The 21,672-nt window shown below is 42.4% G+C and overlaps 1 pseudogene; it reads left to right on the forward strand.

Annotated features, from left to right (window-relative positions):
- The first annotated feature begins 182 nt into the window (after window positions 1-182).
- LOC101424729 (DNA mismatch repair protein Msh6-like) overlaps window positions 183-21,672 on the forward strand; it is a 35,462-nt pseudogene continuing 13,972 nt past the window's right edge.

Consider the following 21,672-nt stretch of genomic DNA (forward strand, 5'->3'; position numbering starts at 1 on the left):
CCAGTCTAAATGAATATTTGATTGTATAAACACTAATAACCATGAATTATGGAGTAATTTTCAATCTGCATAATGAGTTTATTAGTGTTCATGGTATAAGCCTCTCTTCAAAACAAATTTTTAAAGAAAGGTCAGGATAGAGCCAAGATGGTGGCAGAGTAAGGAGCTCCTGGAGTCAGCTCATGAAACAGGGCAGCTGGTGGTCCCCCAGAGCTACCTACAGCACTTTTTGGAGGACCCAGGAGACCAGAGAAGTGTCCTGCAACATCCTTGCCAGTGTGGAACAGGGAGACTACCCATCTGCACAGAGGAATCGTGAGTAGAGCCCTCCATGCCGCAGATGTTGGTGCCCATGGCACGCAAGCCACCTCGGGAGCTATTCTGTGGTTGGAGTTGAAGTTCCATCTCCCCACAAAAAATGGGAGGAAGACACGGTGTGGCACCGACTTCAGCTCCAGACTAGTAGATTCGGCGGGCTGAAGTAGTATCGTAGGAACAACTAAACTTTGAGCCTGTTTAGGTCAGAGGGAAGCTGGGGGCCAACATTATGACTTCACCCCAGGCACGAGGGGAAGCGGCGCTGACTGAAAATCACAGTGCTTGTAAAGACCGACTTCTTCCCACCCAGGCTGGACTGCAGCTCTAGACTAAACCCCAGTCCTACCTCTGGCAGGGAGGAAGCTGGGGGCACCTGCACCACCTCTCTGGGAAGCTGCCAGCCATGCCGCAGAGGCTGGTGCCCATCCTACCCTAGGGGCGCAAGCCGCCTCAGGAGCTATTCTGTGGCTGGAGTTAAAAGTTCCATTTCCTATAAATGGTAGTGGAAGAGACAGATGTCCACTGACCTCAGCTACTGATTAGTGGACTCAGCTGGCTAAAGTATAATCCTAGAGACAGCTAGGGTCTGAGCCTGTCCAAGTGGGAAAGAGTCCGGTAGCTGCCATGTTGACTCCGCCCCCGGCATGAGGGGTAGCCTGGCTGACTGAAATCCAGTGAAGTTAGGGACTGGCTTCTTTCCACCAAGGTCAGACTGCAGACCTAGCCCAGGCTCCAGCCCCACCTCCAGCAGAGAGGGAGCTGGCGGGACCTGCACCAGGCCCTCCAGGCAACTGCAAGTGCCCTCCACTGGCAGAGGCTGAATACTTGGACGCCTGGGGCTGCATCCCCGCACCCTAAGAGAACAGGAGAGGAGCAGGGTATCCTCGGCCTCTCCAGGCAATGGCAGGAGTTTTCTGCCCACACAGATTTGTTGAGTGCCTTTGAGCCCCTCTCCACCTCTGTTCCCCAACAGGGTAGGAGGAGGTTAATGTTGTCTCAACCTCTCAGGGCAACAGTTTTGGGCTGCACAAGTCTGACTGCTGGGCACCTGTGACTCCACCTCCATCCCCAATAGGACAATAGACAGACTGTGTTTGCCCAGCCTCTTTGGGTAATGGCAGGTGCTTTTTGCCCACACAGCCTGATCTGGTGGGTACCTGTGGACTCAGTCCCCAACAGGAAAGAAGGGGACTGGTCTTTCCACCGCCTTTTTGGACAACAGCAAACCTTCAGCCTGCATGGTCTGGACTATTGGATGCCTATGAATCCACCCCCATCCCTAATGGGATAGGAGGGTTTTGGTGTCTCCACAGCCTCTCTGGACAACAGTGGACACTTTCAGTCAACAGGGACTGAACTGTCGGGTGCCTATGGATCCAACCCCCTTTAAGAGGACAGAAGGGGGATGGTGTTTCCTCAAACTCTGCAGGCAATGGCAGGTATTTTTGGCCTAAAAAGACTGAACTGGTGAGCACCCATAGAACCACCCCCACCAGCCAATAGGATAGGAGGGGGCTGATGCTTCCTCAGCCTCTCTGGGCAATGGTGGGTACTTTTAGCCTACAGGACTGAACTGTTGACCACTTGTGGTTCTGTTCCCACCCCTTAAATGGCAGAAGGGACAGTACTCCCTAAGCCTCTCAGGACAACTGTGTCAGCGGCACAGAAGTTGAGGCAAAAGAGCAGGGCAAGAGCCATATATATTTATGATTGTTATTTCTTCCTGCTGAATCATCCCTTTTATTAATATGTAATGTCCTTCCTTGTCTCTACCAACACTTTGGCTTTTAAAGTCTGTATCATCTGATATAAGTATAGCTACTCCAGCTTTTTTTTTATTACCGCATGTGTGGAATAACTTTTTCCAACCTTTCACTTTCAATTTATTGGTATCCTTGGGTCTAAGGTGAGTCTCTTGCAGACAACATATAGATGGCTTATATTTTCTTATTCATTCTGCCAGTCTGTGTCTTTTGATTGAGGAGTTTAATCCATTAACATTCAATGTTATTACTGTAAAGGCAATTCTTATTTCATCTATTTTGATCTTTGTGTTTTGTCTGTCATTTTGTATTTGACACTTTTAGTTGCTGTTACTGATACAGTTGTCATTTCTAGACTCTCTTCCAGGCCTCTCTCTCCTGTCTTTTCTTTTCAGGCTGTAATACTCTCTCTAGTATTTCTTGCAAAGCTGGTCTTTTTGTTACCAACTCTCTCAGTTTCTGTTTATCCGTAAATATTCTAATTTCACCCTCATTTTTAAAATATAATCTTGCTGGGTATAAATCCATGCCTGGCAGTTTTTCTCCTGCAGTATCTTAAATACATCATATCACTGCCTTCTTGCCTCCATGGTTTCTGGTGAGAAATCGGCACTTAATCTTATTGGGTATTCCTTATATGTTATGCATTGCTTTTCTCTTGCGGCTCTCAGAATTCCCTCTTTGTCTCTGGCATTTGACCTTCTCATGAGTATGTGTCTTGGAGTTGGTCTATTTGGATTTATTTGGATGGGAGTACATTGTGCTTCTTGGACAGGGATATCTATGTCCTTCAATAAGGTTGGGAAATTTTCCACCATTATTTCTTCAAATATTTCTTATGCTCCTTTTCCCTTCTTCTCTCCTCTGGGACACCCATGACATATATGTTTGCACATCTCTAGTTGTTATTTAGTTTCCTGAGACCCTGTTCAATTTTTTCCATTCTTTTCTTCATCTGTTCTTTTTGTTTGTTCACTTTCAGGGGCCATGTCTTTAGGGTTGCTGAGCCTTTCTTCTGCTTCCTCAAATCTGCTGTTACATACCTCCAGTGTATTTTTAACTTCATTCATTGCACCTTTCATTGCCATAAGGTCTGCTATTTTTCTTTCAAATTCTTCTTTGTGCTCATCCAATGTCTTCTTAATATCCTTAATCTCATTAGCCATCTCATTAAATTTATTACGGAGATTTGTTTGACCATCTAAGATTAGTTGTCTCAACTCCTTTAGGTCATCTGCAGGCTTATCTTGTTCCTTTAATTGGGCCATCTCTTCCTGTTTCTTGGTATGGATTGTAATTTCTTGTTGGCGTTTCTGCATCTGGCTTTCTAGATGTATTTATTCTGGGTGCAGTTTCTCCCTTTAGTTTAGGGATTTCTTATCCTTTCTTCCTTGGTGGTTGTGTAGGAGGAGCCAAGGATGTAGTTGGTGCCATAAGCTAAGGAGGCTGAAGCTGCCCACATTGACCCAGGAAGTGATGAAGCTTCTCTCACCTTTCTCCTCTGTCAGGAGTAGGGACAGAGCTGTATAGCCATGTATAATAATGCCAGTTGGGCACAAGACTGTCTGTAATCACCCGGAGACACTGATGAAGGTTCACACTCCTTCCTCCCTTACCTTAGGCAGGGATGGAGCTATAGTTTTGGTCAGCAATCTATGCTGTGTGGGTCCAAAATGACCATAGTTGCTCAGGTAAACTGATGTATCACCAGACCCCCTCCATGCCAGGAGTGGGAATGGACTCTCTGGAGTGCCCAAAAATCTGTGATTCAAAAGACCTCATAAAGAAGGTAAAAAGGCAGCCCAGTCAATGGAAGAAAATATTTGAAGATTTATTTATTTATTTCTGTCCCCTTCCCCCCCCCCGCCAACCCAGTTGTCTGTTCTCTGTGTCTATTTGCTGCATCTTCTTTGTCCGCTTCTGTTGTTGTCAGCGGCATGGGAATCTGTGTTTCTTTTTATTGTGTCATCTTGTTGTGTCAGCTCTCCGTGTGGGTGGCACCATTCCTGGGCAGGCTGCACTTTCTTTCATGCTGGGCCGCTCTCCTTATGGGGTGCACTCCTTGTGCATGGGGCTCCCCTACGCGGGGGACACCCCTGCGTGGCAGGGCACTCCTTGTGCACATCAGCACTGCGCATGGGCCAGCTCCACATGAGTCAAGGAGGCCCGGAGTTTGAGCCACAGACCTCCCATGTGGTAGATGGACGCCCTAACCACTGGGCCAAGTCCACCGTCTGGAAGAAAATATTTAGAAACCACTTATCTGATAAGGATTTGATCTCCATTCTATATAAAGAGATCATACAACTCAACAATAAAAGCAATCCAATTAAAAAATGGGCAAAAGATTTAAATAGACATTTCTCCAAAGAGAAAATACAAATGGACAAAAAGCACATGAAAAAAAGTTCCATATCACTAGCTATTAGGGAAATGCAAATTAAAGCAACAATGAGATACCATCTAACACCACGTAGAATGGCCATTATTTAAAAAGCAAATGAAGATTCAACTGTCAATAGCAGTGATAATGAAGACCCTCCAACAGATATCGTGGAAGAGGACCCTTTAAATTCTGGAGATGATGTTAGTGAGCAGGATGTGCCAGACCTGTTTGACACGGATAATGTAATTGTCTGTCAGTATGAAAAGATTCATCGAAGCAAGAACAAGTGGAAATTCTATTTGAAAGATGGTGTTATGTGTTTTGGAGGGAGAGACTATGTATTTGCAAAAGCCATCGGTGATGCAGAGTGGTAAATCTTATGAGCTCAGTATATCAACACATCACATCAGTGGGACTATATTACATGCTGTGAAACTTATTTTTATTTTAAATATAGTCCAATAGAGAGCTGCTCAAATTTTTAGTTCACTGTATAGAATTTAATAAATTTAATAAATATAATTGAGATGTGGATACCAAAAAAAAAAAAAAAGCAGAGAATAGTAAGTGCTGGAGAGGATATGGAGAAATAGAAACACTCCTTCACTGGTGGTGGGAGTATAGAATGGTGCAGCCTCTGCGGAAGACAGTTTGGTGGTTCCTCAGGAAGCTAAATATAGAACTGCCATATGATCCAGCAATTCCTCTACTAGGAATATATCCAGAAGAACTAAAAACTATGACACAAACAGACATCTGCACACCAATGTTCATAGTAGCATTGTTCACAATTGCCAAAAGAAGGAAACAACCCAAGTGTCCATCCACCAATGAATGGATAAACAAAATGTGGTATATACGTATGATGGAATACTATGCTGCAATAAGAAGAAATGAAATTGGGACATATGTGATAACATGGATGAGTCTTGAAGACATTATAGTAAGCGAAGTAAGCCAGACACCAAAGGACAAATATTGCATGGTCTCATTAATATGAACTAAATACAAATAATAAACACATTGAATTCATGGAATTAAAACCTAGAGTATAGGTTATAAGGAGATAAGAGGAGGGCCGAGAAGAACTATGGATGCTTAATGTATATAGAAATTTTAATTAACTTGACTGTAAAAGTGTGGAGATGGATAGAGTTGACAGTAACATATTATAGTGAGTAGCAACTGGTTTATAAATGGGATTGTGACTGAAAAAGGTAGTCTGGGGAAGTAAATGTCAATAAAAAGAAAGCTAAAGATAATCTAGGGGCTGAATAACACAGTGAACACAGAGGTGGTTGAGAATTGTGGTTAAGGGTACAAATGCAAGAGAGTCCTTCTGTGAGCTAGAGCAGATATATCTCACTATTGCAGGGTGATGGGAATATGGAGAAACATGGGAAAACTATAATTGGTGTGACCAATAGACAGTGGTTAACAGCAATACTATATTCTCACATCAGTGCCAAGCTGTACTGTGTTGATAATGGAGGTGTACAGAAAAAGTGTGCCAAAGTGTGCTATCAACCATGATTGGTGGTAATAATGTGATGATATTATCTCATAATCTGTAACAAATGTTCCACCAGGGTGTGGAGTTTTATGGGAAATCTACACATCTGTATGATTGCTTTGCAAGTTCACAATATCTGTAACAAAAATTTTTTTTTAAAAAAGTATGGGTTGGGAGAAAAATACACCAAATGTAAAATAAGGAACATAATTGGTAGTATATTTTGATGATACTCTTGCATAGTTTGTAACAAATGTTTCACACCAATGCAAAGACTTGGTGGAGGGTGATGTATAAGACCCCTATATGATGTCATATATGTTTATTTTGTAAGTTCTCAGTCTTTACACTTATTGTTTATGTGTGTTCATGTATGAATGATACACTTCAATAAAAATTTTTTAAAAAAGAAAAAAATGTCATCTGAGATTTAAAGGAGATGTTAAAATGCATGACAGGATTTATATATACATAGGGGGATAAAAGGATTTAAAGTTCTGAGGTGCTTGCATTGTCCAAGAATTTGGTGAAAGTCCCAACTAACATTAGATTTGATAAGTCAAGGATGCATGTTGTGTAATCTTTAAGGTAACCACTAAAAGACTAGTAAAAGCATATAAACTTCCAAACTAACAGGAAAATAACAGAATAAGAAAAAACAATAAATTATATCAGGAGTCACATTAAATGCCAATGGGTCAGGAAGTGGATGTGGCTCAAGCGATTGAGATCCTGCCTACCACACCGGAGGTTCCTGGTTCGGTTCCCAGTGCCTCCTAAGGAAGACAACCAGCTGATGGGCAGGCACAGCAAGCTGACACTGCAAGATGAAGCAACAAGAAACACAAGAAGGAAAACGCAATTAGAGACAAAACAAAGCTGGGCATGGAGGTGGCTTAAGTGATTAGATGTCTCCGGCCTATATCCAGAGATCCTAGGTTCAGTTTCTGGTGCCTCCTAAAGAATCAAGGAAGACAAACTGACACACCAAATGCAAAAAATGAAGGGGTGGGGAGAGATAAATAACTAAAATAAATATATGTTTTTAAATGCCAATGGGTCAAAAGTTTCAAATGAAAATAGTCATGGTAGCAGATGTAGCTCAATGGTTGTGCACCTGCCTCCCACATATGAGGTCCCAGGTTCAATCCCCAGGAACTCCTTAAAAAAAAGTCAGAATTGATTAAGAAATAATCTATAAGAAAAACATAAGTTTACAGAAAGGGCAAATGTGAAGAAGCTAATCAAAAGAAAACTCATACATATTTATGTCACCATCAAACAAAACATACTAGATTAGAAATGTTGATAATTGAAACTAGGTGATGGAAACATGGGGAGTTATAATTATACTATTGCACGTGTTTGAAATATTCCATAAGAAAAAAGGAGCCCCTAAGACAGAAAAGCATTACAAAGGGAAACTTTATTATGATAAAAACTTTAATTCATAGAAAGATTTAATCATTTTAAATTTGTAGGAACCTAGGAACATACCCTTAAATAGCAAAAATCAACAGAATCACAAGAAGAAATAGGAAAATTCATAGTCAAAGTGGGAGATTTTAAACATACAGATTTCAGTAACAGGACAAGCAGACAAAAAATACTGGTAAAGATGAAGAAGGTTTGAGCAACATGATTAATAACATTGATCTACTAAACATATGTAAGAGGCTATATCCAATTTAATTGCAGAATTCACATTATTTTACAGAATAGTTACAAAAATTGTCCATATGTGACCCATAAAATGTGAATAAATTTAAAGGATTTATCTTTAAATCTTACAAAGCATATTCTGATCAAAATACCTAGAAGGCGGCGGACTTGGCCCAGTGGTTAAGGCGTCTGTCTACCACATGGGAGGTCTGCGGTTCAAACCCCGGGCCTCCTTGACCCGTGTGGAGTTGGCCCATGCGCAGTGCAGATGCCCGCAAGGAGTGCCCTGCCATGCAGGGGTATTCCCCATGTAGGGGAGCCCCATGCACAAGGAGTGCGCCCTGTAAGGAGAGCCACCCAGCGCGAAAGAAAGTGCAGCCTGCCCAGGAATGGCGTCGCACACACAGAGAGCAGACACAACAAGATGACGCAACAAAAAGAAACACAGGTTCCCATGCCGCTGACAACAACGGAAGCAGACAAAGAAAAAGATGCAGCAAATAGACACAGAGAACAGACAACCGGGGTGGGGGCGGGGGAAGAGAAATAAATAAATAAATAAATCTTAAAAAAAGAATATATGAAGATCTGAAACAAACTAAGCAACCAACTGAAGAAATTAGAATGGTAACATCAAATTAAACCTAAGGGAGAAAATAATAAACAGAAGTAGAAATTAATGAAACAGAAAACAGATGCAAGCAGATTTACTAAAAATCCCAGAGCATTAATAAAAATTACAAGAAAATAAAATAAATAATTCTATCCAATACATGACAAAATTTAGATGAAATGGACAAATACCTAGAAAAATACAATTTATCAAAATTGACACAAGAAGAAATAGAAAATTGGAACAATCCCATAACTATTTGTATTGAATATACAGTTGAAAATCTTGCCACAAAGAAATCTCCAGACCCAGATGGTTTTGTCAGTAAATTCTACAGAACACAGATAGATAAAAGAATGCCAGTTTTGTTCGAATTCTTCCATAAAACAAAAAGAGAGAATGCTCTTAGTTTCTTAGTTTCTAGTTAATCAGGCTAGTATAACCTAAACACAAAAACCTAATAAGGACAGTAAAAGGAAGGAAAATTATAGGCCATCTAATTCTTGAACTTAGAGGCAAAATTCCTAAATAAAATGTTAGCAAATTCCCAAAATATAAAACAAGGATAATACATCATGACCAAGTTGGGCTTTCCTAGGAACTAACTTTGGTCAAACATTCAAAAATCAGTTAATATATGTACCACCTTAACAGAAGAGAAAAATCGCACGGTCATCCCAATAAATGCAGAAAAATCATTTGATAGAATTCAACACCTATTTATGAAAACTACTCTTAATAACCTAGAAATAGATGGGAACTTCCTTCATCTGATAAAAGGCACTGTGCCAGTTATGAATTTATTGCTTCAGCTCCAAATTCACCCTTCAGTACATGCTCTGTGATAGTGGACTGGATTCTTTAAGCCTTTTTCCTTCACTAGGAGCCCAACGTTACGTTTCACCAGTAGAGGGTGTAGGTGAGACAATGCAGGAGAAAGGGGGCTCCCCAGTTCCAGTGTGCAGGTTTTGTTTTTTCTTGTTCCTGCTGCACAGTCGGTCAGGGGTGTGAGCGTGTGGGCACATCTGGGGCACTCTGCTCCGGCTGTGTGCCCGGAGTGTGCAGTCCTTGGCCATCTCAAGCCTCAGCCCACACCAGTGACTGCATCCCCGGCCCTCCTGCAGTGCCTGGCCTGGCCTCACCACAGTGCCCTAACTCCTGCAGGCCCGCCCACCAGCTTCGGTTTGGTTTGTCTGAACCCTGGAGGCTGGTTCTGCTTGATCAGAGACTATGAACCAACTTTGTCCTGAAAAACCCAGTAACTTTCTCCCCCACCAGAGTGCTGCGACCACATCTTCTACAACGAGGTCTGGACCTTGGTTTTGGGAAAGGTTTGTCCTTATTTGGGTACTCACCCTCATGCCTGGGGTATCCTTTAGCATTCTCTGTACATCCTCCTATCATGACTTAATAATTATTTATAGTGAACTTTTCCCATATAAATTCCTGTATAGTTTCTGATTGGGTCTGTCTGGACCCAGATTGATACATTATCTACAAAATATCTACAGTAAATATCATACTTAATGGCTAAATGTTCTTATTCTCAAAGGAAAAATAGAACTTTGTACTGGAGGACCTAACCATTGCAGTAAGGTAAGAAAAAAACCCAAAATCCCAAGGTACCAACATACAGATAGCAATTTTAGTTCTCTTTACCAATAATAAGAAGTTAGAAAAAGAAACTTACAAAAATAACCAGGGGACCAGATATGGCTCAAGTAGTTGAGTGCCTACTTCCCACATGGAAGGTCCTGGGTTTGATCCCCAGTCTCTTAAAATCAAAAAGCAAACAACAAGCAAACATAAAAAAAAACAATTCAGGGGAGCCAATGTGGCTCAGTAGTTGAGTACAGGCTTCCCACATACAAAGTCTGGAGTTCAGTCCCTGGTCGCAGTAACTCAAAAAAAAAAAAAAACATTCACAACATCAGAAATATCAAATACCTAGGAATCAGTGCAATGAAAGAGTGTAAGAGGGGAGGAAGGATGATGGCAATGACCCAGGATGGGGATTGGGTCTATAAAGATTTGGGGGGTGGGGGGTGATGTGCATACTTGATGTTCAGGTAGACATAAAGTCAAAGTCAAATGCCCTAGGAGAACAGAGGAGGGCTGAGAGACTAAGGGCCATGGTGAGGGTGAAGAACAGGCTCGCAGATGTGAGAAGCCAGAAGAAGTAAAATGTAGTAAACATATGAGGGGAATTTGAAGGAACAGGGAGTAAAATGTAATGTATTGATACTGTGTATATAAAATTAGGATTTTTCAGCTTAGTATTCTTTCATTCATGCATTTATTCATTTATTCAAGTATTTATTGTCAGGATCTGTTCTAGGTACAGTAGAGAATACAAGAAAGTATAAGACATAGTTCTCCCTTTAGTTTTAACTAAAATAAAACATACCCTCCACCTCAAAGGACTTTGTCAAAAGTTTGAGAAGGCAGCCAACTCTATGGGAGAAATATTTGGAAATCACATATCCAATAAGGGTTTAATATCCATGAGATATAGGGAGATGCGACAACTCAACAATAAAAAACAAACTACCCATTTAAAAAATTGGCAAAAGACTTGAATGGACATTTCTCCAAAGAAAACTTACAAATGGTGGAAAAACACTTTATTTAACATCATTAGCAATTAGGGAAACGCAAATCAAGACTACAGTGAGGGACAACCGGCAAGATGACAGCAGAGTAAGGAGCTCCTAGAGTCAGCTCCTGCTACAGGGCAGTTAGTAAACACCAAGAGCTATTTGACGCACCTCTTTGGGAGCTCCAGTAGACTAGAAGAGCATCCTGCAACATCTGTGAAGGAATGGAAGGGGGAGACTGCCCATCTGCAGAGAAGACTCATAAGTAGAATGCTCCATGCCACAGAGGCCAGTGCCCATCCTCCACTGCAAGCACAAGTCGCCTCAGGAGCTGTTCCATGGCTGAAGTTGAAAGCTCCACTTCTCCAAAACAGGAGAAGAGACGGTTGGCCACCAACTTTAGCTGCTGATTAGTAAATTCAGCAGCCTAAAGTATAATCCTAAGAACAGCTGAGGTTTGAACATGTCCAAGTCAGAAAGAGGCCAGTAGCTGCCATCTTAACTCTGCACCTGGCGCAAGGGAAAGCGGGGCAGACTAAAAATCATAGTACTGGTAGGGACCGGCTTCTTTCCATCCAAATCAGATTGTAGCTCTAGCATAAGCCCCAGCCCCGCCTCTGGCAGGGAAGAATCTTGGGGGACCTGCATCAGCCTCTCTGGGAAATTACTGGCAAGCCACTGAGGTCAGTGATCATCCTGCTTTGGCAGCACAGGAACTATTCTGTGGCTGGAATTGGAAGCCCCATTTCCCACAAACAGGGGAGGAGGAGATGGTTGGCCACCGATTTCAGTTACTGATTAGTAGACTCAGCTGGATAAGGTATAACCCTAGGAACAGCTAGACAATGGTATGCTATATTTAAGATACTACAAGAGAAAAACTTCCAGCCAAGAATCTTATATCTGGCAAGATTGTCTTTCAAAAATGAGGGTGAGTTTAGAATATTCACAGATAAACAGAAACAGAGAATTTCTAACCAAGAGACCAGATTTTCAGGAAATACTAAAGGGTGTGCTAGAGCCTGAAAAGAAAAGACGGGAGAGAGAGGCCTGGAAGAGAGTCTAGAAATGAAGATTATTTCAATAAAAGTAACTAAAAGTGTCAAAAGAGTGGTGAAAATAAAATATGACAGATAAAACTCAAATTGTCAGGAATAAACTTAACCAACGATGTAAAGCACTTGTATTCAGAAAACTGCAACTCAAAGTTAAAAGAAATCAAAAACGTCCTAAATAACTGGAAGAACATTCCATGTTCATGGATTGGGGGGCCAAATATAATTGAGATGTCAATTCTACTCAGATTGATATACAGACTCAATGCAAAATTGATAAAAATTCCAGCAGCATTTTTTTCAAAACTGAAAGCACAATTATCAAACTTATTTGGACAGGTAAGGGGTCCTGAATAGCCAGAAACATCTTAAAAAAGAAAAGCAAACTCTCGTCTCCAAACTTTAAATCATATTACCTAGCTATAGTGGTAAAAACAGCATGGTACTGGCATCAAGACAGACACATAGACCAAATTGATGATTCAGAAACAGACCCTCACATGTATGGTCAAGTGATTTTTGACTAGCCTGTCAAACCCACCCTGCTCAGGCAGGACAGTCCATTCAACAAATGGCACTGGAAGAACTAGATATCTGTAGCCGAAAAAGGGAGGGGGACCCCTATCTTACATCTTGTCCAGGGATTAACTCAAGATGGATCAAAAACCTGGAAATAAGAACAAGAACCATAAAGCTTCTGGAAGAGATTGTGGGAAAATATGTTCAGGACCTGGTGGAAGGTGGTGGATTCTTAAAGGAGATAAAAGGAGGACTGAGATGGACTGCTGATGTTTAATGTATGAAGAAGTTTTAATTAGCTTTACTGTAAAAGTGTGGAAATGTATGGAATGGGTGGTAACACATAGTGAGTAACAGCTAGTTTATAAATGGGGATGTGGCTGAAAATGGTAGTGTAGGGATGTAAATGCCAATTGACAGAATGCTAGAGAATAGTCTAGGAACTGAACAGCACGGTAAACCAAGAGGTGGAGGAGAATTGTGGTTGATGGTACAGATGCAAGAGTGTCCTTTGTAAGCTAGAGCAGATGTACATCACTATTGCAGGGTGGTGAGAATGTGAAGAAGCATGGGAAAAACACAACTGGAGTGACCCATGGACTGTGGTTAGCAGAATAATATAATATTCTTGCATCTATGCCATAGATGTACCGTGTTGATAATGAGGCAGTATGGAAAATGTGTGCCAAATATAGACTATGGATGTGGTAACAATCAGATGATATTATCTTATCTGTAACAAATGTTCCACCATAGTGTGGTGTGTTGATAGAGGTGTGTTGTTTGGGATTTCTGCACTTGTGCATGACTGTTTTATAAGTTTACAACTTCTGTCATAAAAATATATTTTAAAAATAATAATAGGATGGGTTGGAGGAAAAATACACCAAATATAAGATAAGGACTATAATTAGTAGTAAGATTTTGACAATATTCTTTCATAATTTGTAACAAATGTCTCACGACAAGCAAGATGTTGGTGGAGGGCTGATGTATGGGACCCCTGGGTGATGTTACACATTTGCTTTGTAAGTTCACAACTTTCACTATGCACGTATTGTTTATGTATGTTCATATAGAAATGATATAAAGATAATAATAATAATAAGGTGGGTTTGGGGAAAATACTTTGATTAGTAGTAATATTTTGACAATGCTCTTTAATCATTAGTTAAAAATGTTTAACAACAATGCAAAGTATTAGTGGTAGGGTGAGGTACAAGAGTCCTGCATGGTGTTATATATGTTTGTTTTGTTAGTTCACAACTATTACAATACACTTATTGTTTATGTATGAGTGATATACCTCAATAAATTTTTTAAGTGCAAAAAAAAAAAAACAATACAAGAGATCATTTCACACTTATTAGAACAGCCACTACTAAAAAGTCAGAAAATTACAAATGCTGGAGAGGATCAGAATGCTTATTTACTGTTGTTGGGACTGTAGAATGGTACAGCCACTGTGGAGGACTGTGTGGCAGTTCCTAAAGAAGCTGAATATAGATTTGTCTTGTGACCTGGCAATACCACTACTAGGTATATATCCAGAAGAACTGAGAGCAGTGACATGAACAGCCATCTGAACACAGATGTTCACAGCAGCATTATTCACAATTGCCAAGAGATGGGAACAACCCAGGTGTCCATCAACCGATGAATGGATGAACAAACTGTGGTGTATTCACACGATGGAATGTTCTGTAACTGTAAGAAGAAATGAAGTCGTGAAGCAATAGACAACATGGATGAACCTGGAGGACATTATGTTGAGTTAAACAAGGCAACAAGGACAAATACTGTATGATTGCACAACTATGAAATACATATATTGTGTAATCTCATGGAGTTAATAACTTGAATATGGGTCATTAGAAAATAGAATGAGGGTAGAGAATGGAAACCTGAGGGTTAACTTATGCAGAATTGGTAAAAAGGATGTGAGTTAATCTTTGACTCACAGGGTGAGATGAAAGCTCAACATAATGTCTGTAACTGGCAGTACTCTTACGTGGGTAGGAAATTGATCTAAAGGGAATGTCTTAAGGTCATGTATATTACTAAAAGGAAAGATAAATATGGAACTGGATGGCATAGTAAAACCGCATGTGCAATATGAATATGGGTAAACTGCATACATAAGGCTGTTTTTCCTTGAAATTGAACAAATGTATGTGAACACTATACAAGATGTTAATATCAGACAGAAAAATACCATTATGCTAAATGAAAGAAACCAGACACAAGGTACCATTTATGATTCCATTTATGTAAAGTAAATATAAATCAATTTACAAAGATGAAATTAGATTAGTGGTTCTGTAGGGCTGGGGAAGGACTGTGAAGGGGTGTAGAGTTTTTCTTTTTGGAGTAATGAAATTGTTCTAAAATATTTTGTGGTGATGAATCGCAATATTGTGATTATACTAAAAGCTGTTGATTATACACTTTGGATAGACCATACCAATATGAATTTACCTCAATAAAACTGCTTAATAAATACATAATTGTGAAAGAACAGCCAGAAATAGCAGCCATTTACAGCAGGGAAGCATAGAGGGATCAAGGGTGAAGAATTTTCTTGTTAATTTGTTTGTTGTTTATTATTATATTATTGAAATAATGAAAATGCTCTAATGATTGAGGTGATGAGTGCACAACTATGTGGTTATACCAAATACCATTGATTATACACTTTGGATGAATCGTATGCTTTATTAATATGTATCAATAAAATCTATTTGTTAAAAAAAAAAAACACCCTCAAGAATATTTGAGTAATAATTCAAGATCCCCACTGCCCAAAGGACGAAGCCCAAACTATTTCTCCCCCCATGGTATGCAAGGGCCACCCCAATTTGGCTCCTTGTCAGTGGCCGGTGGCATTTCCTCATCCGCCCTGCTCTACCCTAGAGCATTTCACAGTCACCGACCACACATGACAGGCGTGGCCCCACACCCTTGAAGTGTTGATTCTCACGACAACCTTAAGAGGCAGTTACCCAATATCTGCAGCGTACAGATGAGGCCACTGAAGCAGAGAGGTCAAGTACCTAGGTCCTGGTTACACAGCTTGGAGGTGATGGGACACCCCTCAGGACTCCCACCCAGAGGTCCTGGCTCCAGGGCACGTGCTCTGAACTACAGTTGGGTCACAGCCATGCTCACTCTGTTCCTGACAAGACCAAACCCTGTCATCTCTCTGTGGATTTGGATTTGCTCTGTGTTGGCTTCTCCACGGGGAGAAATCGTATTCATCTGCCAAAACCCAAGTCAAAGGCCACCTCCTCTGTGCTGCTTTCCTGGCCACTGCAGCAGGGTTAGTCTCTAGCTTCCCACACATGCTCTGTCTTCTCCAGACCTCTGCTAACATGTCCTGGAATGTCCTTGGGGGCAGGAACTTTGACTTATTTTTTTGTATATCGTCTCTGGAATCTGTCACATATGAGATGACAGGAAATGTTGAATTGTATCCAAAGAGGAACATAAATCCTAAATAAGTGGTATTGACGCTGAAGCCTATTAATGTTAGAAAAGAGAGAGGGTCCTGTGGTCTGAGGTGGCCCAGAGAATGGGGTGGCCCTTGGCTAGACCTTAAAAGATGAGGAAAATGGATGGCCAGAGGCAGTGACCCTGGTGGGGTAAGAACATGTGGAAAGGCCTGGAGTCACCAATGCACAACGTGTCCTCAGGGGTTGGTCAGTGACTAAATCTGCCAGGTTCTCAGTCTGAAGTTTAAGCAATCATGGAGCCGATGTGACTCAGCGGTTGAGCACCGGCTTCCCACACATGAGGTCTCAGGTTCAATCCTCGGCCCTGATTCTTCAAAAAAAGCAAAACAAAAACAAAGTAAAGCAATCAGTGTTTAGGATGTCAAGAATGCCAAACTCCTGATACGAAGCCCCACCCCCAGGAGCCCTCCGAAGATCTGTTCCTTAAGTAAATCCAGAAAACCTGACTGCTTCTAAGTACAAGAGCGCTTGGGGGAAAAAAAGACAGACTTAAATTTAACCAGATTTAGATTTTTGGATCGTTTTTATGGTACATAATTCACTGCAGGATTGCAACTGCCCTGAATAAGATTCTGTTTTAAATAAATCAGTATTGGCGTGCAGAGATTTCACTGCATGTTCTTTGCAACCAGGCCATCTGAACCGCGGCCACTGACAGGGGCCCAGCCTGAGACTCCACACAGCGTCCACCTAACACCCACCCAAGCCCAAAGCAAGTGCCTCGGCAAGCTTCCTGCAGTGATGATACAAGCAGTCCTCCAGCCCTTTCTTGGAGCCAGCCAAGGAAGGGCCACTGGGTAGACAAAAGGAGGCATGGGAGGACTTCTCCGTGGTCCCTTCCAGGGGAGGGGTTGGGTTACTGGTGGGAGGTCTCTGAACGACACTCTGATGAATTAGGAGAGTTGAGCTTCCACCATGCAGTTTACATAGCCTTTCTTGTTGGGGCTGGTTTATGTTATTCCATTTCTTCTAAGTCAATTTTAGGAAGATAAGGAATATTTAAGTAGTATTTTCTACAGGTGCCTATAAAAGCGAAACTCTCCAAAACTCTGCAGATGACACCAAACCCATCATAACTTCCTCTGGGTGTATGAGAAAAGCCTCTTGCCCCACTTCTACCTTCTCTTCAAGAGTCACTAAGAGAGAATCAAATATAGGAAATAAGATCATTACTGAATTAGGAAATCTTTCCTTTTACTTCTTCTAGATGTTGACCTTAGATTCTTCATTAATAAAAATAACATTTCATTGGCACTTCCACATCTACAAATTACCTTAACGTCCTTGCTCTCATTTAAACTCATCTTGCAAATAAGAAAATGCTGCTCCATTAGTTTTATTTTATTTTATTTTATTTTGTTTTGTTTATTCATTTTTTAAAAAATATTACATTCAAAAAATATGAGGTCCCCATTCACCCCCACCGCCCCCACCCTACCACTCCCCCCACGGTAACACTCTCGCCCATCATCATGACACATCCATTGCATCTGGTGAGTACATCTCTGGGCATCGCTGCACCCCATGGCCTGTGGTCCACACCATAGCCCACATTCTCCCACGTTCCATCCAGTGGGCCATGGGAGGACATACAATGTCCAGCATTTGTCCCTGCAGCACCACCTAGGACAACTCCAAGTCCCGAAAATGCCTCCACATCTCATCTCTTCCTCCCATTCCCCGCACCCAGCAGCCACCATGGCCACTTTTTTCACACCAATGCCACATTTTCTCGATTATTAACCACAATAGTTCATGAATAGAATATCATTAAGTCCATTCTAATCCTTACTGTATTCCTCCTTCCTGTGGACCTTGGCTTGGTTGTGTCCATTCCACATCTATGTCAAGAGGGGGCTTAGGTTCCACATGGATAATGGATGAAATCCTCCTGCTTTCAGTTGTAGGCACTCTAGGCTTCATGGTGTGGTGGTTGACATTCTTCAACTCTATGTTAGCTGAGTGGGGTAAGTCCAATAAATCAGAGTGTAGGAGCTGAAGTCTGTTGAGGCTCAGGGCCTGGCTATCATATTGTCAGTCCAGAGATTCAAATCCCCTAGATATATCTTAAACCCCAACACCAACTACAATTCCAGTAAAGTAGCATGAAAGGCTACTTTAGATCACATTTGAGTCCAGCTCCATCACGCAGAAACACCAGCTCCAAAGAAGGGCTAACTGACATGGCAGTGAACTCCATCTGCCATGAGCATAGAACCTGTGGGTCTCTTTAGCCCTCAAAAGAACCAATACCTGGGGTTGTATCTACTTTATCTGTCTCTGAGACTCTGCTCAGGTGTGCATAAGGGCAATCCTTCTAACAACCTCCAGACTCTTTTTTAGAGACTCAGAGCCATATAAACTCATTTGTCCTTTCCATTTCCCCCTTACTTTAGGTCAAACAGCATTTTTAATTCCTGTTATTACATGTAAACAGGGATATTCTGCTGGTCCGCATTGAACCTTTAATTCAAGGTCATTTTCTAGTTACATCATCAGCTGGTACTTGGTAGTGATCCCTCGGTGCCAGGGAGGCTCATCCCCGGGTGTCATGTCCCACTCTGGGGGGAAGGCATTGCATTTACATGCAGAGTTTGGCTTAGAGACTGGCCACATTTGAGTAACACGGAGGCTGTCAGGAGGGAACTCTTAGGCATAGTGCTGCTCTAGGCCTTGTTCTTATTTCAGGTGTTTAGGCTCACAAGCATAGTTATTAGTATCAGGGGCTCACTGTTGGACCCTCATTCCTTCCTGGTCCTTGCCATTGCACCTGGGGGACTGCTGCTGCTCCCCTAGGGACCAGCGTCCAAGTTTGTCCTGGTCAGTTTTTTTTTTATTATTATTATTTTATGTGTCCTGGTCATTTTAAGACCATCGCCAGCCCCAGGCCTCAGAACATTAACCATAGCAAACACATTACAAGACACCCAGATCCCATGGATAATCTAAATTTTTTGCTGTATAATTTTTATAATTCTAATTTGGAGTTTTGTTATAACTTATAAGTAAAATCTTTCCCATGATTAAGACTGTTATATTTTTATGTAACCATATAAGGCTTGAGTTGACTAGCAGCTGATATGTTGATATCACTTTACATTTTGCAGATCCTTAATTATTTATTTCAATTTCAAGGCTTTATTTTCATGTTTAGATGCCAATGCATTTTTTTTTTTTTTACTCAATGTTAGATAGAAAGCTGCACCTGTAAGAAAACAAAAGCTTACTCGATTGTGGTGGAGAAAAGCATTTTATTAACTATCTTGCAGGAACAGTAGGACCTGGATAAAATGGCTGGTGCCCCAAACAACAAGAAACAATGATATGTATAACCTAAGCCTCACATGCAGAACCCTCCCCTGTTCCCCAATGATTGGATACTTCAGGGATTACAGCCTATCAGAGAAGTCTAACTAACTTACCAAGTTCCGGCTCTGAGTCCGGGGCTCCCAGCTCTCTACACCCCAGTGGACTGGGCCAACTCAGGCCACTTTCACTCCTGGCCCACTTTTCAATTTTGGCGCTGCTTTCACTATTGGCCCCACCCCCACTTTTCATCATTGGCCCTTCTTGCTTTGGCCCTGCCCCCACCTCTCACCATTGGCCCGTCTTGCTTTGGCCCCGCCCCCACCCCTCACCATTGGCCCTTCTTGCTTTGGCCCCGCCCCCACACCATTGGCCCCCATTGCATCCCGCACCACTTTTCAAATTCCTGGCCGGCCAAAGCAGCTAGAAGCTCTTTCCCTCCCTCCTCAAACGGCTGAGCAGGCTCCGGCTTCCCCTTTGTGAAAATTAAGCCCAACCCTTTCCCACGGTCAAACCTTGTCGTGGGCCTTTGGGCGCTCACAGGCCCTGAGCACCCAGCCAAGCATGGCTAAGGGCAGACACAGCCCGTCCCTGCCTCTGTACCACGTGGCGCCAGGCGCGGGCGTGTCCTGAGCACAGGCTTAGAGGCTGGAACACCGGAGGCGGGTGGCGGCGGCCGTCTACCGGCCCGGGGTGGCTGCGCCCAGAGAATGGAGACGGGCAGCCCCTGGCCTTCCACCAGCAGATGGTCCCCCGTCGATCGTTCCGGGACGGTGTCCTGCCTGCACCCTGGAAAAGGCTAAACCACGACGTTCAACCACACAGTTAAGCCAGTATCCAGAACTCCCAAGACGATCAGGAGAGAGTCTGTTCTAGATGTTAGTAGAGTTCTTCCTAGCACAAACCTCCCAGGCCGGTGTTCAAGATCCAGGGATGCCCGGATTTGCACCGACAGGCGAGCGGGTGCTCCTGGCCCCTTCCCCCAAACCTCAGCTCCAGAGGAGCCAGGGGGAGCAGAAGGCAGGCCCTCCTTCTGTTGCCACGGAGACACTCGGACTCCTTCCGTCAAGCAGGGGATTAAGGGTGTTTCTCCCGAAACTCCCACAGGCTGGCCTCGCCGTGCATGTATGCATCATATTCCCAATAATTCTGACTCAGCTGAATTTTTGTAACACGCCTTTTAAATGCACAGATAAGGGAAACCTCTTTAAAGGCACAGTGCTCCAAATCCTTTTGGAAAAAAATAAAAATAAAAATCTTTAATAGCATAAGCAGTCACTGCCTTAAAAGTCTCTTTGGATATTCTTTTTTTTTTTATGTTCTGCAGAGTTTTATTAAATCAGACTACATTACTTTAGTATTTGCAAAAACAGATTGCATCAGGCCTTGGAATTTAGAAAGAAAAGTCATTTGTTGTTTATATCATTCCACTTTTCTTCAGTAACTGAAAGACATTTGAAGCTTTAAGATATGGAGAAACCTGGGGATTTGGGGAAGGCTCTCCACTCATCAATTCCTCTGGTTGCCATGGAGAATAACAGTTTTAAGGCATCTTTAAGGGAAGTCAGCGCTGAGCTGAAACCTCTCTTTTCTTGAGTGAGAAAGAACACTGAGGGGGTGGGGGGTGGGGCGAGAGAGGGAGGAGTCTCTTCACTGCTCTGAACATAAAATAATCCGAGGATGAAGCCGCGGATCCTTGTGCTTATTGGGAAGAGGAGAAATTAACCTGGAAACACGGGGAGGAGTTCTGGGGCAATGCACCCTCCAGAACTTTCCAGGCCTTCCTGTCACTCTCAGCATCATTTCTGCATCCTCAGAGCCATGGGCCGCCAAGGCTGGTTCTTCCCATCATGTCCATGAGGCTTCTTTTGCCAAGTGGTCTGCTTTTTCACGCCGGTCCGGGCTTCCAAGAATACTCTTTCCATCTTTGTCCACATCCTTCCCAATGGCCTAAAAATAACTTCCATCTGCCCCTGTAGCCAACTCCTTCCTCTCCCCTGACAAATTCTTCCTCTGATCCCGCAGCCGCAGGGAGCCCCCGGGTTCTGCTCACCTTCAGGAAGGAGAGGACTACCATATAATCACATTAACAAAAACAATCGACATTTATTAGCACCTGGGAAGCACCTTCCAAGGATTACTTCGTTTCATCTTTCAGCAACTTTAAGATAGGTCTTAAAGTTCAGTAACTTTAAGAGAGGGGGTAGAGGGGGTTTCTATCCCCACTCCCCATTTTCCAAAGAAAGAAACCTTCTTGCATAACTTGAGCAACTTGGCAACAGAGCCGGCAAGTGGCAGAGCTGGGCTCAGCCCAGACCGTCCAGCTCCCATGTCCCTTCTCTTACTGTCCCTCCATTTCGTCATTCATGCGTTTATTTGACCCATGTTTTTCGGGCTCTCCTTCATGCCACGCACTGTTCAGGACATG

The sequence above is a fragment of the Dasypus novemcinctus genome, chromosome 17 (genome assembly GCF_030445035.2).
Source record: "Dasypus novemcinctus isolate mDasNov1 chromosome 17, mDasNov1.1.hap2, whole genome shotgun sequence".
Classification (NCBI taxonomy): Eukaryota; Metazoa; Chordata; class Mammalia; order Cingulata; family Dasypodidae; genus Dasypus; species Dasypus novemcinctus.